This window comes from Agelaius phoeniceus, chromosome Z (genome assembly GCF_051311805.1).
Source record: "Agelaius phoeniceus isolate bAgePho1 chromosome Z, bAgePho1.hap1, whole genome shotgun sequence".
Lineage (NCBI taxonomy): Eukaryota > Metazoa > Chordata > Aves > Passeriformes > Icteridae > Agelaius > Agelaius phoeniceus.
Genome location: NC_135303.1, coordinates 48,564,431 through 48,587,378, shown reverse-complemented (window position 1 = coordinate 48,587,378; position 22,948 = coordinate 48,564,431). Strand labels below are relative to the sequence as shown.

The 22,948-nt window shown below is 40.8% G+C and overlaps 2 long non-coding RNA genes across 3 annotated transcripts in view; one reads left to right on the top strand and one right to left on the bottom strand.

Annotated features, from left to right (window-relative positions):
• The first annotated feature begins 9,850 nt into the window (after positions 1-9,850).
• The window catches only part of LOC143692200 (uncharacterized), a 13,597-nt gene continuing 499 nt past the window's right edge, over positions 9,851-22,948 (top strand). The window contains exon 1 of the long non-coding RNA XR_013180065.1: positions 9,851-10,362. This is a non-coding gene — a long non-coding RNA (uncharacterized LOC143692200). The remainder of the gene's footprint in view (positions 10,363-22,948) is intronic.
• The window catches only part of LOC143692199 (uncharacterized), a 24,536-nt gene continuing 16,195 nt past the window's right edge, over positions 14,608-22,948 (bottom strand). For both annotated transcript variants that reach the window (XR_013180064.1, XR_013180063.1), the window contains one exon: positions 14,608-16,347. This is a non-coding gene — a long non-coding RNA (uncharacterized LOC143692199). The remainder of the gene's footprint in view (positions 16,348-22,948) is intronic.

Genomic DNA, 22,948 nt, shown 5'->3' with positions numbered 1-22,948 from the left:
TTTTGGGTGTAGCCCTGGCCAGGCTCTTGCACTGCCTAAGGTGTATCCTTGGGAGACCTTTTAATAAATACCTACTTTATTCCTTTAACTCTATCTATCCTCTGTTCTAGGTAGCCTCTCTAGGCATCAATGTGACATTGCACGAGGAGCTACCTCTCCATGATTATTTTGATCCTGGTCTCTCATTTTTTGTGTAATACTTCTTGAAAGTCATGGTGACCTGGTGATCACTGCAGAAGAGCTCACTTCTGCAGTTTCCATGTGACCTCACATGTCACTTCTAACATTCCCAGTCTTTTCTAGCCACTCTATGCTTTAGATAGTTGAGAGATTTTGAACAGCTCAGCAGAACAGAGACATTTTTCCTACTTCTGTCTTAGGCCCTGTTTTTGTGCTATGGTCTCTGGCCAAAAAAGGCATGTAATTCTAAAGAAGATGATAGAAACTTACTGTTTTGCAAAGGTGATTTTCTGTGTGAGTATTTTACGTTGCTCACAGAATCAACAGCAACAGTAATGGCAAAACCAGGTTTAATATAAAAGTGAAACCTTAATGAAGTACATTGCTCAGTTCACTCTCTTACTTATTATATGGTTAAAGCACACAGATGGAAAATTGGACTGAAACATAAAATCAATTAATCTGAAACTAAAATCAACCAAAAATTATCTGTGTGAAGACTGGGGATGGAAAAGTATAAAGATAGGAAAGGTTAAGGATGAAAACAAAAAGGGAGGCCCTTCCACTGAGTCATAAATCTCAACATAGACTCCTGTGCAAAACTTAGCTCTGGACTTGCACGGTAGTTTGTGCCTGAAGAGTTTAGCACCATTAAAACAATAATCTAATTTAAACAATTTTCAAAAGATTCTATAGAATTTACTTCAACCCCTATTTATAGGCCTAACTTACCAATCTAAAGTACTTAAGAAATTCCAGGTACATTTTCTGTAGCATTTTCACACAGTACATACAAGGCACCTGTGAAAATTCTCCCTTGAGCTCAGTGAAGTGCTCATGTCAGATGTCTGCATCTTCTCAGCAGGCCAAAGGGAAGAGCCTCGAGGAGTGGGGGCATGGGCCCAGGCTTTGTCAGTTTGGCAGTGGTGCTCCAAGTACAGCAAACCTGAGAATTCTCTGGCTCTGAGAGGCCCCACTCAGAGGGAGATGCTGGAGGTGAAAGGGTCTCACTTGGGCCCACTGTTTATAGGTTCACAAGAGCCTTGGCTTTTAACGCATTGGCGTCCTGGTCACAATTTGAGTTGAAAACTTCCTTTTAAAGTTCAACAGCAAAAATGTTGTTCCTCTTGGCTTGTTTTTCAGGTGAAAAAAATAAGTTTCCAATGGCGTTTGTCACAACCAGGAGGTTTTTAGACAGCACCAGTTCCTGGGAGCAGACAGTGTGTCTCATAAACTCAAGAGAAGCTGAGCTCAGGTGCTGAGTTCATGATGACTAAGGCCTAATGAACATTTCTGAGATTATAGTGTAGCCCAGCATTCAGGACAGGGAGAAATGCGCTAACAGGCTTTCTAATGTTTCTGGGATGGGTTTTTTCAGTGTTTTTGAGCATTTTTTTGGTTTGAGTGGGTTTTAAGTTGCTGTTGCTTCCACTCTAATGAGCCAAAACTAACTTATGACTTCTAATGGAAGGAAATTTGTGTAAAGAAAAACTTTTTTCAGTTCTCAGTTTCCTTATTTTGACAGAAAAAAAGATACTGTGGGCTAAATATTGTATTTTCACTTACAGTGAAATAACTATTTTAAATGCTTTTTTCAACTCCAGAAGAAATTTTGAAAATGCCAGTTGAGGAACCTCCAAATACAGATTGAACTTGCTGTCATGTAAGCATCTGTTTTATGTCAAATATTCCTTCACACACCTTCTGTCCATAATTAATCTCATGAATAAAGCAAACGTTAAAAAAGTGTTCTGCCTACTAGAAAAGAGTCAGAAGTCCTGCACTGGTATAAATAGTCTTCAAATGCAATTCAAACAACCACTATCATTAATCATAATTTTAATTTATAATGCAATAATATAATAAAATGCAAAGTATTAAATATTATTATTCTATTCACTTAATTGAAATGGAAAATTACAAGGGGAAATGAAATATTATTCTTTCTTTTTTATGCTGTCACATCTAAAAGATTTTGTCCTTAATCACTGCAGAAAATATATTTGGGGAATACTCTTCTGATGTCATAAGCATCTTCACCTATGTATAAAGTTGATTCCTTTGCCAGAATTTTAGTCAGTTTTATTTCCCCACTCTGATGTCCTCCTTTGTGAAGTCCTCATTTTCCCAGCCTGTCTTTAATGTCCTTATTACTGCCCTATGAGTTTTCACCAAAAGTGCTCCACACATTTCAGAAGGACTGTGCTCCAAACAAATGCAGCTCTCTTAGTACTTCTGCTAAGGCTTGCTGAAACAGAAGATTACTCTTTTCTCTCAGTAAATCCATCCCCATACAGTATTGTTTTTTCCCCAGCATTCCAACACTACTTACAAAGCTTCATAGCTCCCAGGCTGCTCCAGACTTTGCAGAGTCTGGAATGGCACTCTGGTATTGTCCACAATGTTATTTTCACCAGATGATTGTTTTGGGCCCTAGTCCGTGTTCAGAGTCTTCCTTTGTTCATCCTCATCTGATGGAATAAGTAGCATGCTACCACAGATAGCTATCCTGAGGACAATAAACTTTGGTACTTAGTGGCAGCTGTTAATATGGACCCTATTAGTAATTTTGGTGCCCCTGAAGACCCCTTCTGTTCCCAGTCAAGCCAGCTGGAAGCTTTGGGGATGCTCAGAGTGCCATGGTCTAATGCAATGAAAATGCCATTTTTGATCCCTGACTACTGCTCTTTGTGTTTACTGCAGCTGAGCCCATAGGAACTGCAGTGGTGAATGTGAATAGTTTAACAGATCATCCTGAAGATGTGTGTGACTATTTGAAAGTAGACAGTTGTCTGGCCATGCTTGGCATTGCTAATTGCTGTTTTATGTGCCTAGAATGGATGTTATGCCTCAGAGCAGCAGCCTGCAGAAATAGAAATAATTAATCCACCTGCAGTATCCCAAAAATTGCCTGCAGGGTGTCCACAGAGCCCCAGGGCTCCATGCTGCTCCCATCAATATCTGGCTGTGAGGAAAACATGTTTATAAATTGCAGCCAATTTGAGGCACCCACTCTGAAATGCAGTGCTTAAATGGAGAGAGAAGAGGGCATAAAGGGCAGTGAGGAAAGGCAATTTAAAAGGATGAAGTTGCTCTTGCGCTGCTTGATTTGCTTCTTTCTTTAGGTGTGAATTAGATTGAAGGACAAACCCTAGAAGCCTGGTGTGAGCATACGTCAGCAGAAACTCTGACCCTGAGCCTCTACAGTTCAACAGTTCAACAGCTTTTAAGCTGTCTGACTCCTCTGCCCTTCCTCTGGTGTGGTGTAGCTATGTGAGGTATGCACAGGACCAGCTGTCTGACTCCTCTGCCCTTCCTCTGGTGTGGTGTAGCTATGTGAGGTATGCACAGGACCAGCTGTCTGCTCGGGATTGCTCATCTGCTGGGGTGTATGTGTCCTGTGGCACAGGCAGGTCTCCCCATGGATTTGCATTTTCAGCGTGTTATCTGGCACTGCTCTGTTGGCCTCCGCCAGGTCCTGCCACTGCAGTACAGCATCAAAGCCTTTTCTCCTGCAAGGCCACTACTTTGTTTTCCCTCAACCAAAAGAGGGTTCTCTCCCTAGTCACAGTCCTGAGGGAGTAGCACCAGGCTCTTCTACATTTGCAGGATCAGCCCTGCATTTATTTCACCTGTTCTGTGGAGTCATTTCCACTTTTGTCTCATCTGTACAGGTTTAGGTATAACCTTCATACATGGATCCTTCATACATGAAGGATAGATTTCACCTACTATGGAGGACAAATTATGAGATGGTTAACTAATGTATGTGTTAAGATTGAAGCTTGTGCCTTACCAATAGCACTAAAACCATTGTTTTATTACTATTTCTTGAATACTCTGATTTCGTACAGCTTGTATGAGAGGGGCTGTTTTCTAAAAGCGTATAAGAAGAGGATGCAGGGCTCTCTCTTCAGCCTCTGAGCTGACGGGAATATCAACTGGAATCATGGTTTTTATGGATACATAACAGACAGTGCTAGACAAAGCAACAGACTGATTCTAGCATTACATGTTGTTGTTTGGGGTTTTTTGCAAATATAAGAATTAAATCTCAGATTTCACCTACAAAAAGATAGTCCTTGTCAAAAAGCCCTGAAAAAAAGGGAAATCATGCTGGTTTAATTTTTGCTAGTTGACCATTGCTTTTATTTATATAGGCTAGAGAAACTAGAGGTTGGAGAAATAAATGGGAATCATTATTTGTATAAAGCTGGTGAGCTGGAATTCCCAGTGACTCTATTTCAGTTACATTTCTTTCCCCTCTTTTATTGCCCATTGTTTCTAGATTCAAAGAAGAGGCAATGTAGAATGAAATGCTGCTAGTTCTTTAAGAAATACATCATCCCGACCACAATGGATTAGAAGGACTATTAAACAATGAATGCCGGAAAAAGCAATTAATCTGCTGAGAAGTAATTTTCCAAGTGCAACATTTTTCACTGAGTACATATTTTAAGAGGTATCTCATTATTTAGGTCTCCTACAGGTTAGTATCCTTCTCGCCTTTAGAGAAGATTCAGACTGTACATATTCGTCTTCCTGGAACTTAAGCAAAACTTTGATGTCTTGGAAGCCCTTCCATTAACTGATTTTTTTCCTCAGAGTTTCTGCCGCTGTCTCTGTGTCCCTTTTTCCACGGAAATTCAAGTCAGAGGTCCAGTTTGTCATGCTGTTAGTTTAGGATAATTTACGTCAGCGTTCCGGTGTCCTGACCTACAGGTCATCTCGCAGCTTCCTTCGGTCCGTCTAGGAGAGGCAGTCACAAAGCTGTTCTTTTGTTCTCCTGTGTGCTGATTTGCTGCTAATGAAGGTGTGTGGTGGTGTGCTAAATTCCAAGCCAAGTGTTATCCCCTGATTACTGTCCTGCCAGCCCAGCTGTGTGCCTGCACCTGCTCTGTGTTCAGGCTGCCTGTGTTCCTCCTGCTGAACCTTCCATTAACTGCATTTTGTGAGGAGCCTTTTGCATCCATATTTTGGAGCAAAATTGCTAAAATGTATTTGGGGGTGGCGAATGAAAAGAAAGTGAAGGGTACCTCATCAGTCTTAATCAACCTGCTTTGGTCTGAGCCAGCTCCAATCAGCCAGAAGTGGTAGCTTTGCCACTCTTTCATTCAGTATAACTCACAGCAGGCATGCTGGACAGTCAGTGTACAACTCATTAACAGTGACTAGGCCGGCTGTGACCTTTCACTGCCTGCATAAATGATACAGCCAGGTCTCCAGATGCAACAAAAAAGGGAAGGTGATTCTCTGCTTCAAGCTTCCACACTATGTTAGAATTGGCTTTAGACAATCAGTTCAGGGAGATCACAGTAAGAAAGCCTAAGGGCCCCTACTGAGAGAATGGGCAGTAATTTTGCTGTGTCTGTGATGTTATTCTTGTGAAAACAGTCTAGTGACAGTAGCACCATCACTTTCCAGTACAGTCAGCTGTGTAGCACAAAGTGTTCTGCTAGACAAATATGTGTGCCTAGAGTGTTCCCTCCCTGCGCATGAATTTTTCTCAGTCCTTTCCTCCATCATCTTTAGAGACAGACAAGGCAACTGCCTTATTCCTGATATTACCCTATGCATTTGATCATGTCCCTCCCAAAACAAATCTCTTACCAAGATATGGAAGGTGTAAGCAGGAGGGGCAGGCTTTAAACCCAACTCACAGTTACATCAGAAGCACTGGGCTATCTCAGTTGTACACAGCAGATTGTTTTTAACAAGAAATGAAAAAAAAAAGTCTGGAAATTCCTAAGTGTAAAGGAATCACAGTGAAGCATCTCACCCAGAAGTTTCTGTGCTACCTCACCTGTGTACCATCTGGTGTTTCTCACTGTAGAATCATAAGGAGTCACCATGTAGTGCGGGGAAAGACAGTCTTGTTCTAACCTTCTGCAGCACAGCAGGTTAGAATTTTCCTCTGGAAAATTCAAGCCATGACACCTGTATCTGTTATCAGTCTGTTAGTTTTTAAAAGTATGAAATAAGTAAAAAATTCTGAAAGAACTGTTCAGCCACGATAGCCCTCCAGCTGGGCTCCTTCCCTGTCTGTGAGACCCAGCACTGTTTTTAATGAGCATAAACAACAAGGAAACAACACAATGGATGAAGGTCCACTCCTGCCCAACAAACAAGGGGTTGAGCAAAAAAGTCATTACTAATAGTGTATTAAACCAATGCATACGTAAAACTGTTTAACTATGGAAAATCGACCACTGAGCTCTGTGTTGCTGTAACTTGTGAGAGTTAACTACACAGAAATAAAGAATTTACTTAGTTGTAGGATTACTTGGACCCAGAGTGTTTTCTACCTATCAGGCACCCAGCTACAATCATTCTTCATTACTAACAGTGAAACAAAAAAAAAACATTGCATAAAAAGCTTAAAGGTAGTATCATATTACTTCACTTGCTGTAAATTGAGGATTTTTTTTCATTATTTTAAATTTGCTGGGTGAGAAAGAACCATTTGCATCCATGTTGCTGCCAGATTCAGTGACAATGAGTCTCTTCCTGCTTTCTCTTCCTTCTCTCCTTTCACACCACTCTGCATCAACATCAAAAGAAGGATTGAGAGAACATTGAGTACAAATTGATAGAGAGAAAGTGGGAATGGCACTGCCCCTCAAAGCCAGAAGCTGCAAAAGCATCTCAGGCACAAAGAGGTGATGAAACAGCTATAAAGAATTCTATTACTTGCTATGTGTAAGTTGCAGTCATCAGTCCTGCTGTGTCCATGCAAAGTTCCATTAAGGCTGATTTTAAAGCTGTTCTCTAGTATGTTTATGGAAATGAAAAGTAAGAGTTTCTTGGTTAAAGAGTCAAACTAGTGCATAAAGAGTTCTATAGAGGTAAAAATAATAATTGAAGCTGTTGTATGTTATCTATCTTTGTAGTTTTGGGTTGTTTTTTTTTTCCATTTTAAACATCGAGTCTGTGTCTAAAAAGAGTTTTGTCAACCAAGCTCTTCCCCCTCTGGAGCAACTCTTCAGTGTCTGGAGTACTGGCAAGAGTGAAGAGGTAAAAATTCTGAGTAATAAATACAAAAATTGCTGATGAGGATTTTCACATGGCTTTCAGGTGTGCAAGATGTAGCTGGTGAAGCTTTCTGCTATGTGAAAGACAAACTGCATTTCCTTTCCTTTCATGTGCTGTTGTACAGAGTGAATCTGCTGTATTGTAAAGTCCTGATTTCATGCCATCTTCTCAACCTCAGAGATTTTAGACCTAGAAACCCCAGATATCCTCAGAGATTTCTTGAGCTGTATGCCACCCTCCCCTGTCAGGGCTGTGCACAAGAGTGCAGGGTCTGTTGCTCTCCATTTCTTTTTGATAACTTCATATGCCAAACAGCTGGGGAAAAAACCCCACATATTTGCTGATTTTTGCTGAACTGTGGTAATTCATGCTGCATGTTCCTTCAGCGGCTGTTTGGCACCGTGATGCCAAATTGAATTTGGTGTTGCTGATATTTTCAAAGTGGAAAAAGCTTTCATTGCTTCAATAAGTCTTTCAGTGTACTTCACAGAAGAGCAATTTAAACAGACTGCAATGTTGAAATCAAACCAACTCTTCCACCAAGCACTACCACAAAGAATAGATAACAGTTCATGACTTTCTGCTATGCACTGCCGGCTCTATGCCTCAGCTAGACAAACAGGAATCTTCTTCCTTTCTCAGAGAACTGGTTTTGCCCTGTTAGACAACTCCAGGACATCATCCTTAGCAACAACAACACATCTGTCCCTGGGATACAAATCACGTCAACCAGTTGTTGCCTGTGTTTCATGCTATGCTGGATTTGATTTACAGTACCTGCATGGCACAATTCACCCAAGTCATGAAAAAGGTACAGTGAGTGCACACCATACAATCGAACATGCCATAATTCATTCTTCTGAAAAAGACAGCACAAAACCTTCTGAAGGATCTGACTGACCTTATGTGAAAAGAGGTTAAAAGTGGAATAGTGCATTCATTGATGTGTGTGGAGAGACTGAAAAGGAAACTCAGATGAGTCTATGCGCTTTTCCCAGATTTTTTGAGATTTATTTAATGCAATACTTAACTTTAAAAAAGGGAGTATAAAAACCAACATTATTTCTGGTAAACACTATAGAGCAAATAAAACTCTGCAGAAACACAGAGAAATGTTCCTGTCTTTAACCTTAATAATGGTAGCAAAAAGTCCCACACTTATCCTCAGGTCTCATCCATGTAATAGGCATGTGGTAGATTTTTCTCTGAGTGATGCAACTGCTGTCTGCATCTCCCTTGGAGACCCCTTTAGACTACATAAAAAGTGGAAGGGAAAAACACTGAATAAAAATTGATGTTCTTCTGCAAAACACCAGATTTACAGGGCCTTTTTGTACTTTATCTAATCTATTAAACCTGTAGTTTTCATTACTTGGAAGCATTCTCTTTGATGACTGCAAGAGAAGGAGCCCTCAGATTGCTAGCTCATAAAATGAAGCTGTGTTTCAGTGCTGCAGAAGTACATTGGGTGGAAAGCCACAACACTGAAGTGCTCTCATTGACTGCAGTTCCATAGCCTAGGAGTGACTGCAGAAGGGTGTGCAGGGAAAGGACCAGAGCTTTGCCATGCTCCCTGCCCATGTTAAAGGACAAATTGTAACAAAAAAATTCTTACAAATCAGGAAAATTCAAAACAGAAAAACAACCCAAACCCCTCATAGTGTTACAATTGCAGCAATCATACCTACTGGTTCTGGTCCTGTTGCTGAGCACCACTGAAAGAGTCTGGCTCTTTCTTGTTTTCAGCTTCCCTTCAGGTTTTTGCATATTGATGGAGACCCTGCTGAGTCTTCTTTTTTTGTAGGCTGAACAGTCCCAGCTCTCTCAGCCTTTCATTGTAGGACAGGTGCCCCAGTCAAGCATCTTTGTGGCATTTTTCTGACTCTCTCCAGTATGCCCATATCTCTCTTATACTGGGGAGTCCACAGCGGGTGTGCCCTTACCAGTGCTGGGGAGAGGGGAAGGATCCTCTCTGTTGACCTTCTCACAATACCCTTCCCACTGAAACCCAGGACAACAATATCCTTCTTTGTGCAAGAAGTGCAAGCAAGGGTGCAGAGCTGGCTCATGTAATGCTTGGTGTCCACCAGGACCCCCAGGTCCTGTCTGCCCAGATGCTTCCCAAATTGTGCGGCTCTCAGCCTCTTCTGGTTGTTCATCCCCAGATGCAGAGCTTTGCACCTGTCCTTGTTGAAATTTATAAGGTTTCTGTCAGCCCACTTCTCCAACCTGTTATCATCTCTCAGGATGCCAGTACAATCCTGTGGCATATCATTACTGCTCCATTTTCTATCAATTGCAAACTTTCTGGGATATACTCTGGGCCATCATTCAGATGACTAATGAAGATGTTGACTAGGATTGAACCTTGTATTGATACCTGGCGTACAATCCTATTTACTGACCTCTAAATACACCTTGTTCCATGGATCTCCCTGTTCATGACCTGACTCTTGATTTGTTTTTCAGTCCATCTCATTGCCTTTTCATCCAGCCTATACATTAGCATCTTGTCTAAGAGGATCCTATGGGAGATAGTATTAAAAGGTTTTCTGAAGTTCACGTAGACAATATCCATTTCCTTCCTTTCCTCTACTGAGCAGGTAATCATCCCATACCATTCCTCAGTCCTGAACTAAATTTTCCCCCTTGCTTCACTGATATCACGTACTAACAGCTGACTTCACATGAAATATTGTGTCTTATTCATATCAGGTGAGTGTAAATTGGTGTTTCACCACTAGGAGAGTAGGGCAGCTCTGTTTACAAGAGGAGTTTTTATCTGAAGTCATTCAGCTGTACTCTGAATAACAGGCTAGTGTTGACCTGAATTCCTTCTTAGGTTTGTTATCCCTGTTAATTACTGGAAGGACTGTCTGGGAAAGACACCACCAGCAGGAATTAGACTGTCTATCCCCCTTTAATTCTGGTGACCAAAGCATCCTTATTAGAGAATGCCATACTTCCATGTACCTCTGGAGCTCATAGCAACAGAGAAGCTGAAGGAGGAGGAAGTGAGGCAGATCTTGACAGATTGTTAGCAGGAAGCTATGATGAGTAAAGTGCAGATCAGAACAGGAGGGACACGGTTTTCAGAAAGAGGCCTGGGTGCAGTCCAGCCATCCTTTATCCTGTCCTGCTCCTTCTGAGGTAAGGGATTTGGCTGATAAAAATTCTTTGCTGCTGCCTTAGTGTGATGAGGAATCAAGAATGCATATGTTTCCTACTCAAAATGACATTCCAGGGAAGAAATGAAGCTGGATGCCTTGTAGTTGCCTTGCCTGCATCTTTCATGAAGTCTTCATCTTTCAGAAAATTTCCCCATTGAAGGTTAAAGTTTTCTAGCTGAAGAAGTATATGGAAGCACATTTTATTTTATTTTACGAAGTACTGCCACTGTGTTTGAGCACTCTCCCCCCTCAGTATAATTTCTTGAGATAATATCACAGCTTTCATGAGACTTATTTTTGACTGGTTTCTTTACAACATCAAGTACAGTCACAGGGATAACTGGATGCCTAGCTGATGGCCTCAGCTCAGTTCAGTAAGTATTCTGTTAATATGCAGTGTGGCTGCCTATAGTCATAACATTTAGATTCTGATCAAATTATCTTTTACAGTTGTAATATATTCAGAGGAGGGCATTTAAATATAAACTCCCTGGAGAGTCCTTGGGTTAATGTTATAAATAAAAAGGACTCATTCTAACAATATTGTACATTGTGCTTTCATTACTTACATAAATCTTTTTCTTCCCCAACTGCTTTTAGAGAACATTTTGTCTACACAAAACACCGATATTATTTGGTGTTTTACATACTTCATTAAGGGTGAAATTTTTAAAATATTACTTTTAATATGATACTATAAAATTCTGGATTGATATTAGTGTGTGTTGCTTGGCCATTTACATCTTGTGCTTGATCTCAGGCAACCCTCAGAAGGACAAGATGTTGATCTGATAATCAAAATAGCTCTTGGGAGTATGGGTAAGAAACTATCAGAGAAGTGCCATAGGATTTTCAGTGTCTTCCCATGCAGCCTGTGAAAACTAGAGTAATTTTGCTCATCTTCATCTATTTCAGTGGATTGCCCAATGAAGCACCAATATGTGTAGTGACAGCTCTTGTGGGTGTGATCCAGTTCTTGTAAAAATGTATGTCAGTGGAGACAGGAAAAAAATGAACGTACACCCAAGTTCCCTGTTTGACTGCAAGGGAACCATCCTGGTTATTCCTTCTCCCTACAGTGAGTTTCCTGGTTGGTTTATATATATTTTTCTAATGTCAGATGATCAGAAAATTTTGGATCTTTTTGTACTCCCATGGCTGAGAGAATGATACAATGGATGAGGTAATATTGAGATGAGAAATCTTATAACACCTGAGAACCTAGTCCATAATGAGGAAGTAAAAAGATCCCAAATCTCTGTTACCCTAATAGAATTATGATAGGATATTTGCCTTCTCTCTTTCCCTTCCTGCTCTTATCTGTACTGAACTCTCCAGAATTGCTGAGAATGTTTTCCACTTACTCTCTCCAAAGAGCACTGAAAAAAATTGCTGTGTACTTTGACAGAGTTATAAATGTAATAAAATTGGCTGTAGAAATGTCATGTTTGTCTATAAATGTCCTTTACTTCTGGGAGTATTTATTCTTGGGAAAACACCTATTCTTGGGAAAACAAAGAAAAAGGAAACCAAATTATGTTTTAAAAATAGTCCAGTTTCATATGAGGTACAAGCTCAATCTTCTTTTATATGGAATTTGCATGTTAATTCATTAATTCTTCCTAGGGCCTGATTCGGCCAATTTCTTCTGATTCTACATGCTTTGGTAGTCTTGCTAAAGTCTAAAGGAATCAGTTATTTCTTTTAGATAAACTCTACCTAATGAATTGTTAAGCTGAGACACAAAGTGCAGAATCAGACAGAAAAGGTCTGTAAAAGGGACATGTAGCCTACCTCCATGTCTCACTGAAGGACTAGCTCTACTTGAAACATCCTGACATATCATTGCCTAGGCTGTCTTTAAAAGCTTCCAAAGGTGAAGATTGCAATTCTCTCTATTCTCTCCACAGCCCATTTTGCCTGATTTCCCTCAGTATGTAACACAAAGCTTCCTTACATTTATTTAATTCCACTGCCTCCTGTCCTATCCACTTTGTACAAAAGAAATGTTATTCTCTACCTATTTACAGCAGCCCTTTATGTGTCTGAAGCTGTTGGTGGAGCTCCTTTTCCTTTTCACAAAAAGTATTTTTTGGGAATTCCAGCTATGTAAACATCTGCTCATTCTTTCTGCTTGCCTGATGTGCCACATATATTTCTCAAAATGTCAGTTCCCTATACTGTAAATAGTACTCCTTCTGAAACCTTAGCTGGGATTACATCTTGCATTCTCTAGCCATGCATCTCAGAAGAGATTTTGCTTTTTTATGTTTAATTTGCTGTCAGGATTTAATCTGTGGATGAGATGAACGGTTTATCATTATGTGGAATCAATTTGATGTGGAATCAGCAATTTGTACATTACCACTGACTCAACAGTAAAATGCTGAGTTCCTTATAAGCTGATTATGGCAGACAGAATGGGAGCTTCAGGCAAATTTTTTCAGAGAAACCCTCCCACTGAAGTGCAGAAAGGACCCTCCTGTTTTCTGAAGACCTTCTCACTTAGGATCCACACTTAGCCTCAGAAAAGGAGAATTTCCACTGTAATCAATTCTTCATGAGCATGTTTGAATCTAGACAACAACTTTACCTTTCAAACATTTTTGTATTCTTTATCATGGATCAAATAATTACAAAAAATGGGAAAGCAGCAAGTGTAGTGAGTTTCCTTGCTCCAAACACTCAGCCACAACAATAGAAAAGGTCATTTTCTGGAAATACTATCTGAAGGCATGAAAAATCTTTACTGAGAGGGGGGTCAGTGTCATAGGATGCCCAGAGAGGTTGTTTCCATCTATGTAGTTTTCATCTACTTTCCATCTATGGAGATACCCAAACCCAACTGGATATGTTCCTGGATAGCCTGCTCTAGCTCACCCTGCCTCAGCAGGCAGGCTGGACTAGAGGATGGCAGGACAGCCCTTTTAAACATAACTGTTCTGTGCTTCTGTGAAGTGAATGAGCTCTGTTCTGTGCGTTAACCACCTGTTGCCTTTGGGTGCTGCCAGTTTTAATAGGTTCTGGCCCTTCTGAGTGATAATTGGATTTTACTTCCATTTTGCTGAGGGAAAGAGGCACTTTGTTTAAAACCATGAACTTCTACTGTTCATTGCTCCTTACAAATTGCTGCTATTCATTGCCCTGCAATGAGCAAGCTGTTACATTGAAAAAGTTGTTTATGGGCATGAAGGAAGCACATTTCATTAATTAGTAAGGCCAAGAATCTAATCTTTGTTTAACTGAAATTTGAAGGGATTCTTCAGTTTTAATCCATCTCCAAGTGATGCAAAAATGAAGGAATAGCAATGCAGTGGAAGAACTGCTATGAAACTGTCATCACATATGCATTCTCTCATTTTGCCTCTTTCTGTGTTGTGCTTATCCTTCCACTGCTCCCCTGTCTTGAGTGGTTCCTCACTGGTGGAGATCACAGGGGGATGTTAGTGGGAGCTTTCAGCACCCAGAGTCCTTTGCCAGGAAGAATGTTCATGTTATGAATTCTTCTTTGTCCCTCTAGGATCACTTGGGATAATCTGGATATGTTGATGACATACTGCTCTCTTCCTACACTGGTCTGCAGCTCCAAGTTACATCCAAATGAAATACACCCTGGCCACCTCAGTATGTTCTCTCTCTGTTCTGTTCATGACCCCTGAGCCCAGCTTGTCCAGCTCCAGGTTCACACTTTAGCTGACCCTGGGCAATGTGTTTGCAGCTCTGCTCCTCTGTGCCTGTGTCCTTCCCAAGGTCTCTGCTGTCCTGCCAGGCCTGGGTTTGTCAGCACTTTGTCATCAAGTTGCTCTTGTACAAATCTCATTGCACTTGGAGTAGCAGCTTGTCATTGCTGGCTGTGCAAAGCCATGGTTGTACCACCCCAGGAGGAGCAAAAGTAAAACAGAACAGCCACAGGCACCTGATCAGCCAGAGGAATTGCTGCCACAGCCAAGAGAAGCAACATAAAGCTACAGACAGGTCAAGGAAAGTTCAGAGAGGGCAGATATCCACCAAAGATGGGCAAAATCCCTCTGGGCGCTTTCTTTTGGGAAATTCAAAAATATCCATGTATTAGTAGACAGTAGACACCTTTTCAGGTGAAGTTTTTGCCTCCTTGCATACAGGAGAAGCAGCCAAGCATGTTTGTCACCACTTCTTGTAAGCATTTGCCCCACTAGATGTACCTCAAGAAATAAACCCAGAAATAAAACCAAAATGGTCCAGCCTACGCAGGAAAAAAGTAGCCATATTTTTAATAGAGGGCAGACCTGAGAGGTCTGAATTCACAGGTCCTACACATTGCTTGCAAACCCTGTAGCCTTTATTAGGAATGGCAGGGCTGTGTTACAGGGCTGCATGATTACCACACCACTGGTATCCGGGTCTGTTCAAAGTTGCTGGCAAAGTTATCAGTAGTGGCTGTCTCCTCATCCTGCAGTCCTGGTTCATCTTCAATTAAAACCTGTTTCCCAGATAATACCTTCTCTTTAACAACCATGTCCTGATGAGGGTTACTTTCTCTGGAAAACCTTTCTTCAGCAGTCTCTTCTAAAATAACCCCTCATCAGCTAGATGAGATAAAGGACCCTTTTGCCTGATAGTGGTACTTTTCCAACTCTCTTTTTCAAATTGCTATTTATTCATCCAGTTAATTCATGTACTTAGCTGGAGCAAAATTATTACCATAAGCCCTAGGGTCTTACCTACTTATCTGCCATTCAATTCTCTTTTTTCCCCATCATTATCTTTGGCAGACTTAAGCCTATTGGCTGGTGTGCGTGTTTTCAACAAAAAATGAACAAATACCCCATTTGCCTCCAGACTGATAGTCCATTTGTCATTTGATACAGCTCTGTCTACTGCTCCTGCAAACAATCTCTCTGCTTTTGTTTTCAGGCTCTTTGTGCTACTCTGTTTTTGAATGTCCAAAGAGACTTGTAGGGAGATGAGGCTCCTGCATCTTGTGCCAACATAATCTCAGTCTGCCGTGTCTATTGCAGCAAAAATAAAAGCTCACATTGTTTCCTATCTTATGACCTCTGGATACCTTTCTGTCTTTCATCTTTCTATTATCTGGCCTCCTGTTTAAAATGGCAAAGCCTTGTGGTCCTCATTATAGACTTATAATGATATGCAAGGCTCCCTCAGAATGTAAAATTATCATTGCTTTATCAAAATTTAATTTGGGATCTTGCTTGATGTCTTCCTCTGCTGCCAACACCCTCCATCTCCCAAGAGTTTTGTATCTCTGCATTTCTATAACATATATGTGCTTCTAGCCCTACAAATTGAAAGAAATGTTCTCCAGTCTTCTGCCAATTGCAAAGTTTTTTCCTACCTGGCTTTTTCTTGTATTACATTAACCAAACAATTGTTTTCTGGACATCCAATACCACTCCAGCACATTTCTCTCACCCCATTAATTCATTTAACTCTTGACAGCTTACACTGTCCAATAATCAGTCAGTACTAACTAGTCCAGCAGAGATCTGGCCCTGTTGCCTTCTCTGCATTTTCCTGAGTGGAGAGGTGTAACCAGAGCTTCTTCATAACACAGCAGTTGGTTCAAAGCCACTTCTTAGAGGGTGAAATAGAAATATATTTCCCCACCATTTCTAGATTAGTAACAAAAATAGATAGGCATATTTAATCTGACTTTTCTTCTGATATTATATCTTAAAAAAGAAGACTCCTTTGTATATTTACCCAGATTTTTTTAACACTTCCACTTCTTCTCTTTTCCTTCTCATACTTAATTTTAAATTTTAAACAAGCAAAATTGAAACCCATTGAGGTACAGAGATCTCCAAGAGGAAAGAAATCCAAATACCATGTTCCTGGCTCAGGGAAAGATGGGTGGAACTCAGCCCTTTTTGGAGGCAGCAGCCAGCTGGTCAGTACTTCTGTTTGCACCAGACAGTGCTCCAGGAGCCCCAGGTCAGTTGTGGCACACACTGCTTCCAGCCCACTAAAAAGGGAGAAAGGAGCAATGGTGGAGAGGTGAGAGAGAGTGGAGGATGGGAAAGGTGCTAATTTATGAGGAGATATCAGGGCAGATGACACAGAAATCTCTAGACTGTTTGGCCTCATCTGCTTTGTGGCATTTGAAACTGCCTCTCCAAATTGAGATGCAGGGAGTGCATTATGTACATGGCCGCAATTATGGTCATGGACAAGGGGGGTCAAGTTCTGGAAGTGCTCTTGAAACCTTATTTTACCCATCTGTCAAATGGCAATGATAATGACTGCTTTGGACATTGGTTTGATTAGAAACTGTAGTGTTAGGTTGCAGTCTCTGTCATGTGTCACCCTTTTATTTTTGGTGCTGCTTTTCCTGTAGTGTTTGATTAAGAGGTAATTGTTGTCCTGAACCTGATTCTTGAACATCTCTGAAGCACAGCAACCACTGTTTGCAGAAAGAGATCACTCATGTTAGGAAAAAAATATTTCTTCCAAAACATTCTTGCAGGCTCTAAATGCACAGATCTGAGCTAAGAGATGATTCTGACTCAAAAGGCTCAGACAGCATTCAGAATTCATTAAATATGCGGGTGTGGGTACCCTTACTTTGTCCATGTTTGAAAGGAAATTGTGAAACTATACTGCTATTCAGCAGCCCACTTTTTGCCATCATCATGGGTTCTAAGCACAGAAGAATACAGAGTTACAACACATTGAGCAATAGTATGAAGTATTTTGTTGTATGCCTTTTTGTTCCCCTTGCCAAATTTCCTGGGTAAGTAACAAAATTACTTGGACACCACTCTGCTAACTGAGGTGTAGATAACACAGAGTTTGGTGAGCTCGTGCAGTGTAAATATAGCTCTCATCAGATATTTTAGTGGCTAGCGCTCTACCTATTTATTTCTCAATTAAAGGCCATCTGCAGCAAGTTTTCTTCATGTTATTTCATGAATTAGCTGTAAAAATGCCAGCACACTCCGCAAAACACCATTTGTTATGTTTCTTGCTAAATTAGACATTGCTAAATGGGATTAATCAGTGCAAGTGATTTCCATTTGTGCCTTGTAGAGTCTGTTTCACTATGTTTCCACCTTTGCATTACTAGAGTGAAAAAAAAAAAAAAAGAAACACCTCTTAACCATCCCCTGTGCTGGGGATCCAGAACCTGTATTCATGCTCATCCTATGCCTTGTTCAAGGCTAAACTTGTTCCTGAGGGAAATCAGGAAAGGCCATAAATTGTTTCACACTCAGAGCAGCCCATGTTCCCTGATGAGGAGTGTGAATTTTCACATCAAGGGTGCACTGAGCACTTGGGTTCTGCTCTGGTTTGTGAACAGTGAGGTGACAAGATAGCACTTGCCATCTATTTCCATCCCTTGGCAAGCCCAGATGAAGACAGACCAATGGATCCCCCCATTGGCCTCCAGCTGGGATTTGGGATTATGTATGTTATAAAAATTCCAGAGGAGTAAGCTCATCCTTATTTGAAGGATTGTGTCTTGTGAGATATATCTGAGACAGCTGCCTTTGGAGGTTAAAAGCACTTGATGCCCTCCCTGCATTCTCAGTAGCTCATGAGAAGTATCAGATCTAATATGACTTATGCTAAGTATGTATCTTATTGCTTGACTAAAAAGGTTAGGTTTGTCTCTGAGGAATGATTTTTAAAGGTTACTTTAATGTCAAATTAGTGGTTTTGATTTCATAGTAATACAATTTTCAGTGTTTGGTGGATTCTTTTAGTTAAAATAGCTATTGGGTGACATTTTAAAAGCAATCTGCTGTTTTGCCCAGCTGAGACTTTAAAGCATAGTGATTAAAAATGGAAGGTCACAAAAGCATTACTAAAACAGTTGCCCTTAATTTGAAATGCTGAAGTATAATTTCTCTCCCTGGACACTTTCTGTTCACCTGCTTATCCATATCCATATCTTAAGGATTATGCAGATTCAGCAGCTGCAGACCCTGACTCAGAATCAGACGCCCTCTTTGTGCTAGAAACAGGCACACACTTAGTGCCTTTTCCTGCTCCTGGAAATTTTCACATGTAAACTCAGAAGGGCTAGAAAGAAATATGTGGAGAAATGGAGAGTAAATGACTTGCATAAGGGCACGCTTCAGATCAGTAGCTATATTTGGACTACAGCCCAGACCTTGTACACCTCCATCTAGTGTGCTGGCTACTCAGCTTCTGGCTAAACTATGCAAGAATACATTCAGTCACCACTGAATTAGAAAATTTATTTGCTGTATCAAAAAACCCTGTGATGGTATAGCTGTTAACAGTATTTTTTGTATTTTTCAAAAGAAAAGGTTGATCTCCAATTTTTTTTTAAAGTAGTACCTGGTTATGAAGAGCAGAAAAGCTGTGTATGACATAACAGCGTGGTCATATAGTCTAAAATTTAATCATTGGGACTTAGTTTATCACATAAGTTCCAAGGACTCTAGACAGTTGTCCTCTCCAAAAGTATCTATTCACACAGTAAGACCCAGTCCCCAGGTTGTAGAATTTGAACCATGAATAGCAAAACCAGAGTGAAACTTTCTCTCTGTTTTCCATAGTTATTGGTCTGCTTAATAGGGCTCTTGAAACAATGAACAATTGCTACTGGTTCATTACCTTACATTGTTTTAATGGACAGCTTCCATTTTCCTTTTCCTGCTTAAGAATACTGAAAGCCATCTTTGCTTGCTTTTTATTAGCAATTGCTTTACTGTCTGTGGTATGTACTTCAAATTACCAGTGACAACCGGGCAGAAAAATGAAACTAGTACCCAATTTCTCTTTCCAAACATGTTGAGGCACAGGTAGATTTACCAAATGGCTCCTGTGGGCTTTGTGCATGCTGGATCTGCACGTGCAATCTCTTAGTTTGTACTCACACATAACAGAATGAGATGCCTGCACAAATGTGAGAGTAGGGCTCATAAGCTTTACCTTGGGTGCCAGCTAAACTACTGAAAGCTGGTCCAGAATGTAGTGATCTTGTGCAAGATTTTCTGTTGAATAAATACTTGTATGGAAATAATATTAAAGTCTATAAGGTTTCTCTTTTAAAGCTTCCATTTAATTTCCTTTGGCTTGCCCATCGCAAAGACAGGGAAGAAAGGCAGAAGCTACAGCAATTTTCCCTTTGAAACTTGCTTTTCCCCAATTCCCTTCAATCCTAATTTGCAGATTTGACATCACACAGTCCTTCCCAAGAGCAAGAGGATTCAATCTTTGTCATTTCTCCACATCCAAATGAATGTGTTGTTAGAACAGTCCCATTTTGATATCTCTCGCTCGGCCAAGCCTTGCAGTCTGATCTTACATCTGCAGGGGGACATTTGGCAACACTGTCATTTCAAATAGCTAACTCAACACACTGAATGAGACCTGTTGTATACCTAGGCCTACTAGCCTTGTTGTGTTCTGTTCTTCTGTTGCAAAAGGGCATCTTAAAAGTCCCTGTCAGGCAGCAGCCCAGAACTATCTGTATTTTGTAGGACATATGTCTTTGTCCATGCTGTCTATTCTGTTTAAGCTGTGACTGTGCTCCTCAGGTCCAGCTAAATAGTCCCAGCAAGTGTGTTTTCAGGCTACTCACAACCACAACAGCCCTACAATAACTGGTAATACATATGCTTTAGATGCTTTAGGCAGCTTGCCCCCGGGCTAAAACTGAACAGCATTTTTACCTTGCAGCCTTGTAGCAGAGCAGAAAAAGAAAAGGAAAGCAAACAATCTCTGTATCTTTTCTGCCAGAGAGCACAAGGGCGTGAACTTTACTAAGCAATCTTTTCCATAACACCCTACAGGCAACAAATGAGGGCTGTGCATGAAACTGGAACCAGTTGCAAGAATGAGACTGCTAGAACCTGTGGTTCAGGGGGGAAACTTGGAAAGGAGATGCCTCTTTTGTTCAGGTCTGCTCCTAACAGTAGTCTGCAAGACTATTATTGTAGTCTACAAGACTACCTACTTCTGCACATAATTGCAGTCTACAAGAAGAATCCACACCTCTGTTTGGAGTGCCATAATTCAGCTCATATTAACAAAGTCAGAACAGAGTAGTCATGACCTGAATGCCTCTGAGATATTGGAAAAAACCCCATCTAGGTAAGGTGTAGCTTTGGGTCTAGAAGAAGTTGGAAGTCTCATGAGTGATAAGCAATAGGCAATGCTTCACAGGGGGACAGGTATCTTCTGACATCCTAAGGTGTGTGACAGCTTTCCCTCAGTCATCCCACTGCTCAGCAGGTCCAGCTTCAGCAAGCATTGGGCTTTGCATGATGTTGGTCTTAGATACACCTTTCTGTGCCCCCTTGGGTGTATTCAGAGGCAGCTCTGACTGCCTCTTGGATGACATGCATTTACAGTAAGTGCCAACACTGTAAACAGCATATCAGAGACCTGAGGTAGCTCTCACATTTCATCTGGGCAAGTGTCTCTGAACAGTGCCTGTCAGCAATGTGAGTGCTGTCCCAGGAAAGGAATGGCAACCTCAGAGGAAGTGGTAGGTCTGACACTGGGGCTGCTATCAGGACATCAGGAAATACAGTACCCTTCTGCAATATAGATGACACTAATTTTTCTCCTTTACTGCTAGCCTGTACTTCTGGGATGTGTTTCTGCTCCTTTCTCTGATACTGCATATATTACTGCTGATATTTTCCCCCACCTGGGCTGCAATTCAAATCTTGGGGTGTTTCTACATGCCTTATGAACCAGTGCCTGGTGCTCTTGTCATCATAGGATTGCTTTTCAGTGTGGCAGAAAAGTAGCTGCAAAGGTGTTTACTAATGTGCAAGGGCACACAACAAGACATGGACAATCTAACATGTAGTTGTGCCTTACTGGGTTCGGCATTTAGTTTGCTGGTTTGTTGGTTTTTTCCCCTGCCATTTTCATGCTCTTCTTAATAATGAAAACATTTGCAGAATTTTATTCTGCATACTGCATCTGATTTTTTTTCTGGTCCTGAATTGGACTTTTCTTTGTGTTTTCTTGCTGAAATGGCTTGTATATCTTGGAAACAATCTTGTAGCCTCACTGCTAACCTTGCTAAATCTCAAGCAGCAATGTGACCTCCATCAATGCACCGGCAGTACACTTATACCTGTCTTTTGCTCTCATCAATCTGGGGTGATACTTGGCCCAGAGATCAAGAATGGATCTCCACAACTGGTTGTTTATGTTCACCCTTTTAGTGACTTGTCCTACCAGACAGGGAATCCAGTCTCATTGCCACAGGAAGATATAATTGCCTTTGAGGCAAGACAGCACTGGTGGGTGTGACATGGCATTACAAGAAGCAGCAAGTAGCTTTTATTAGCATAATAGAGAGTTGTGATTCATGCTCTTCTGTAGGCTGTGGCAAATTTTAGAAGGATTTGTGGGAGAGCAAAGGGACTTTAAGATGGGTGTAAGGAACTCTTTTGGATAGAAGAGGCTGAGGTTCCTTATGAAAAACTCTTTTTTCAGAATGGGATTCTAGTCCCTTAGGCAGAACTCCTAACATGACATGAAAGAAGGTTTCAAACAGATGCAGATACCTTGGTTCTGAGCATAAGAGAAAGCCATGGAGTGAGCTGGTGAGCTTCTGTAAGAGTTATAATCATTCTGGTCTGAGTCAGAAAAGGACCTGGACCTGTGCATGACACAGCAAATTGTCCTTTTGGAGATGTTCCTTTCCTTCCAGTGCTGTATTCAGATGACATAAGCCTAAAAGCAAACCAAACTTTTAAATAATGGTTTGGACTGATATGACTTCGGGAGTGAATTCTCCTATCTGTGCTGAATCTGGTGTTTCTGCAGATCTGCCAATAGAAGGTGTCAATTCTGATCTATCAGGTTGTCTGTGTCAGACCAGAGAAGCATAGTTTGAGTCATGAAAGGCAGAACAGATTCCAAAAGAAGGAAATTAAGATAATCTGTGCTAACTTTCTGAAGTTAAAGGTAAGCATGAAAGCCAGTGGCGCAAAATTCTCATGTGAAAAAATGAGAAAATAAACAAAAAATGTATCTGGATTTCCTATGATGTGAAATTGAAGAAGAAAATTACAGACTAGGTTAAAATAAGTATTAATCAAGGCAAATAAAAAGAACATTTCTTTCAACGTTCAGAAGTCTGTCCTGTGGTGTAAAGAAGGACAGACTTCTGTCCAGAGTCACGTCTGCAGGTGACATTGAGAACATTTTGTTTCCCCCAGTTTCAAAGCATTCAATTTGCCATGTTCTTCTGTTCTGAGCATACTAAAGCAGCATTATTGAATATCTCCAGAAATAGTGCTAGCTTGAGGTATTGAAATGCCAAGAGCTATTATAAGAGAAATCAATTTGTTGGGCGGTATTTCCTGAAAGCACCTGACTACTCTCTCACATCTTGTTACCAGACCCAACTCAGACTAAAGAGCCAAGAAGAAATGCCAAGAATGAGTATTACTCATTATACTCAAAACCCCTTAACTGTAGCAGTGCTTGGAACCTTAACCTCCCCAAAAGAATTATCTCTGTCCTTTGTTATAGAGGAGAGTGCTTCTCTTTCACTGTAAGCAGACAGCATGGCAACATGGGGTTTAGAGTGTGCCTTAAGTTTTCTTTTATTCTGCACTTTT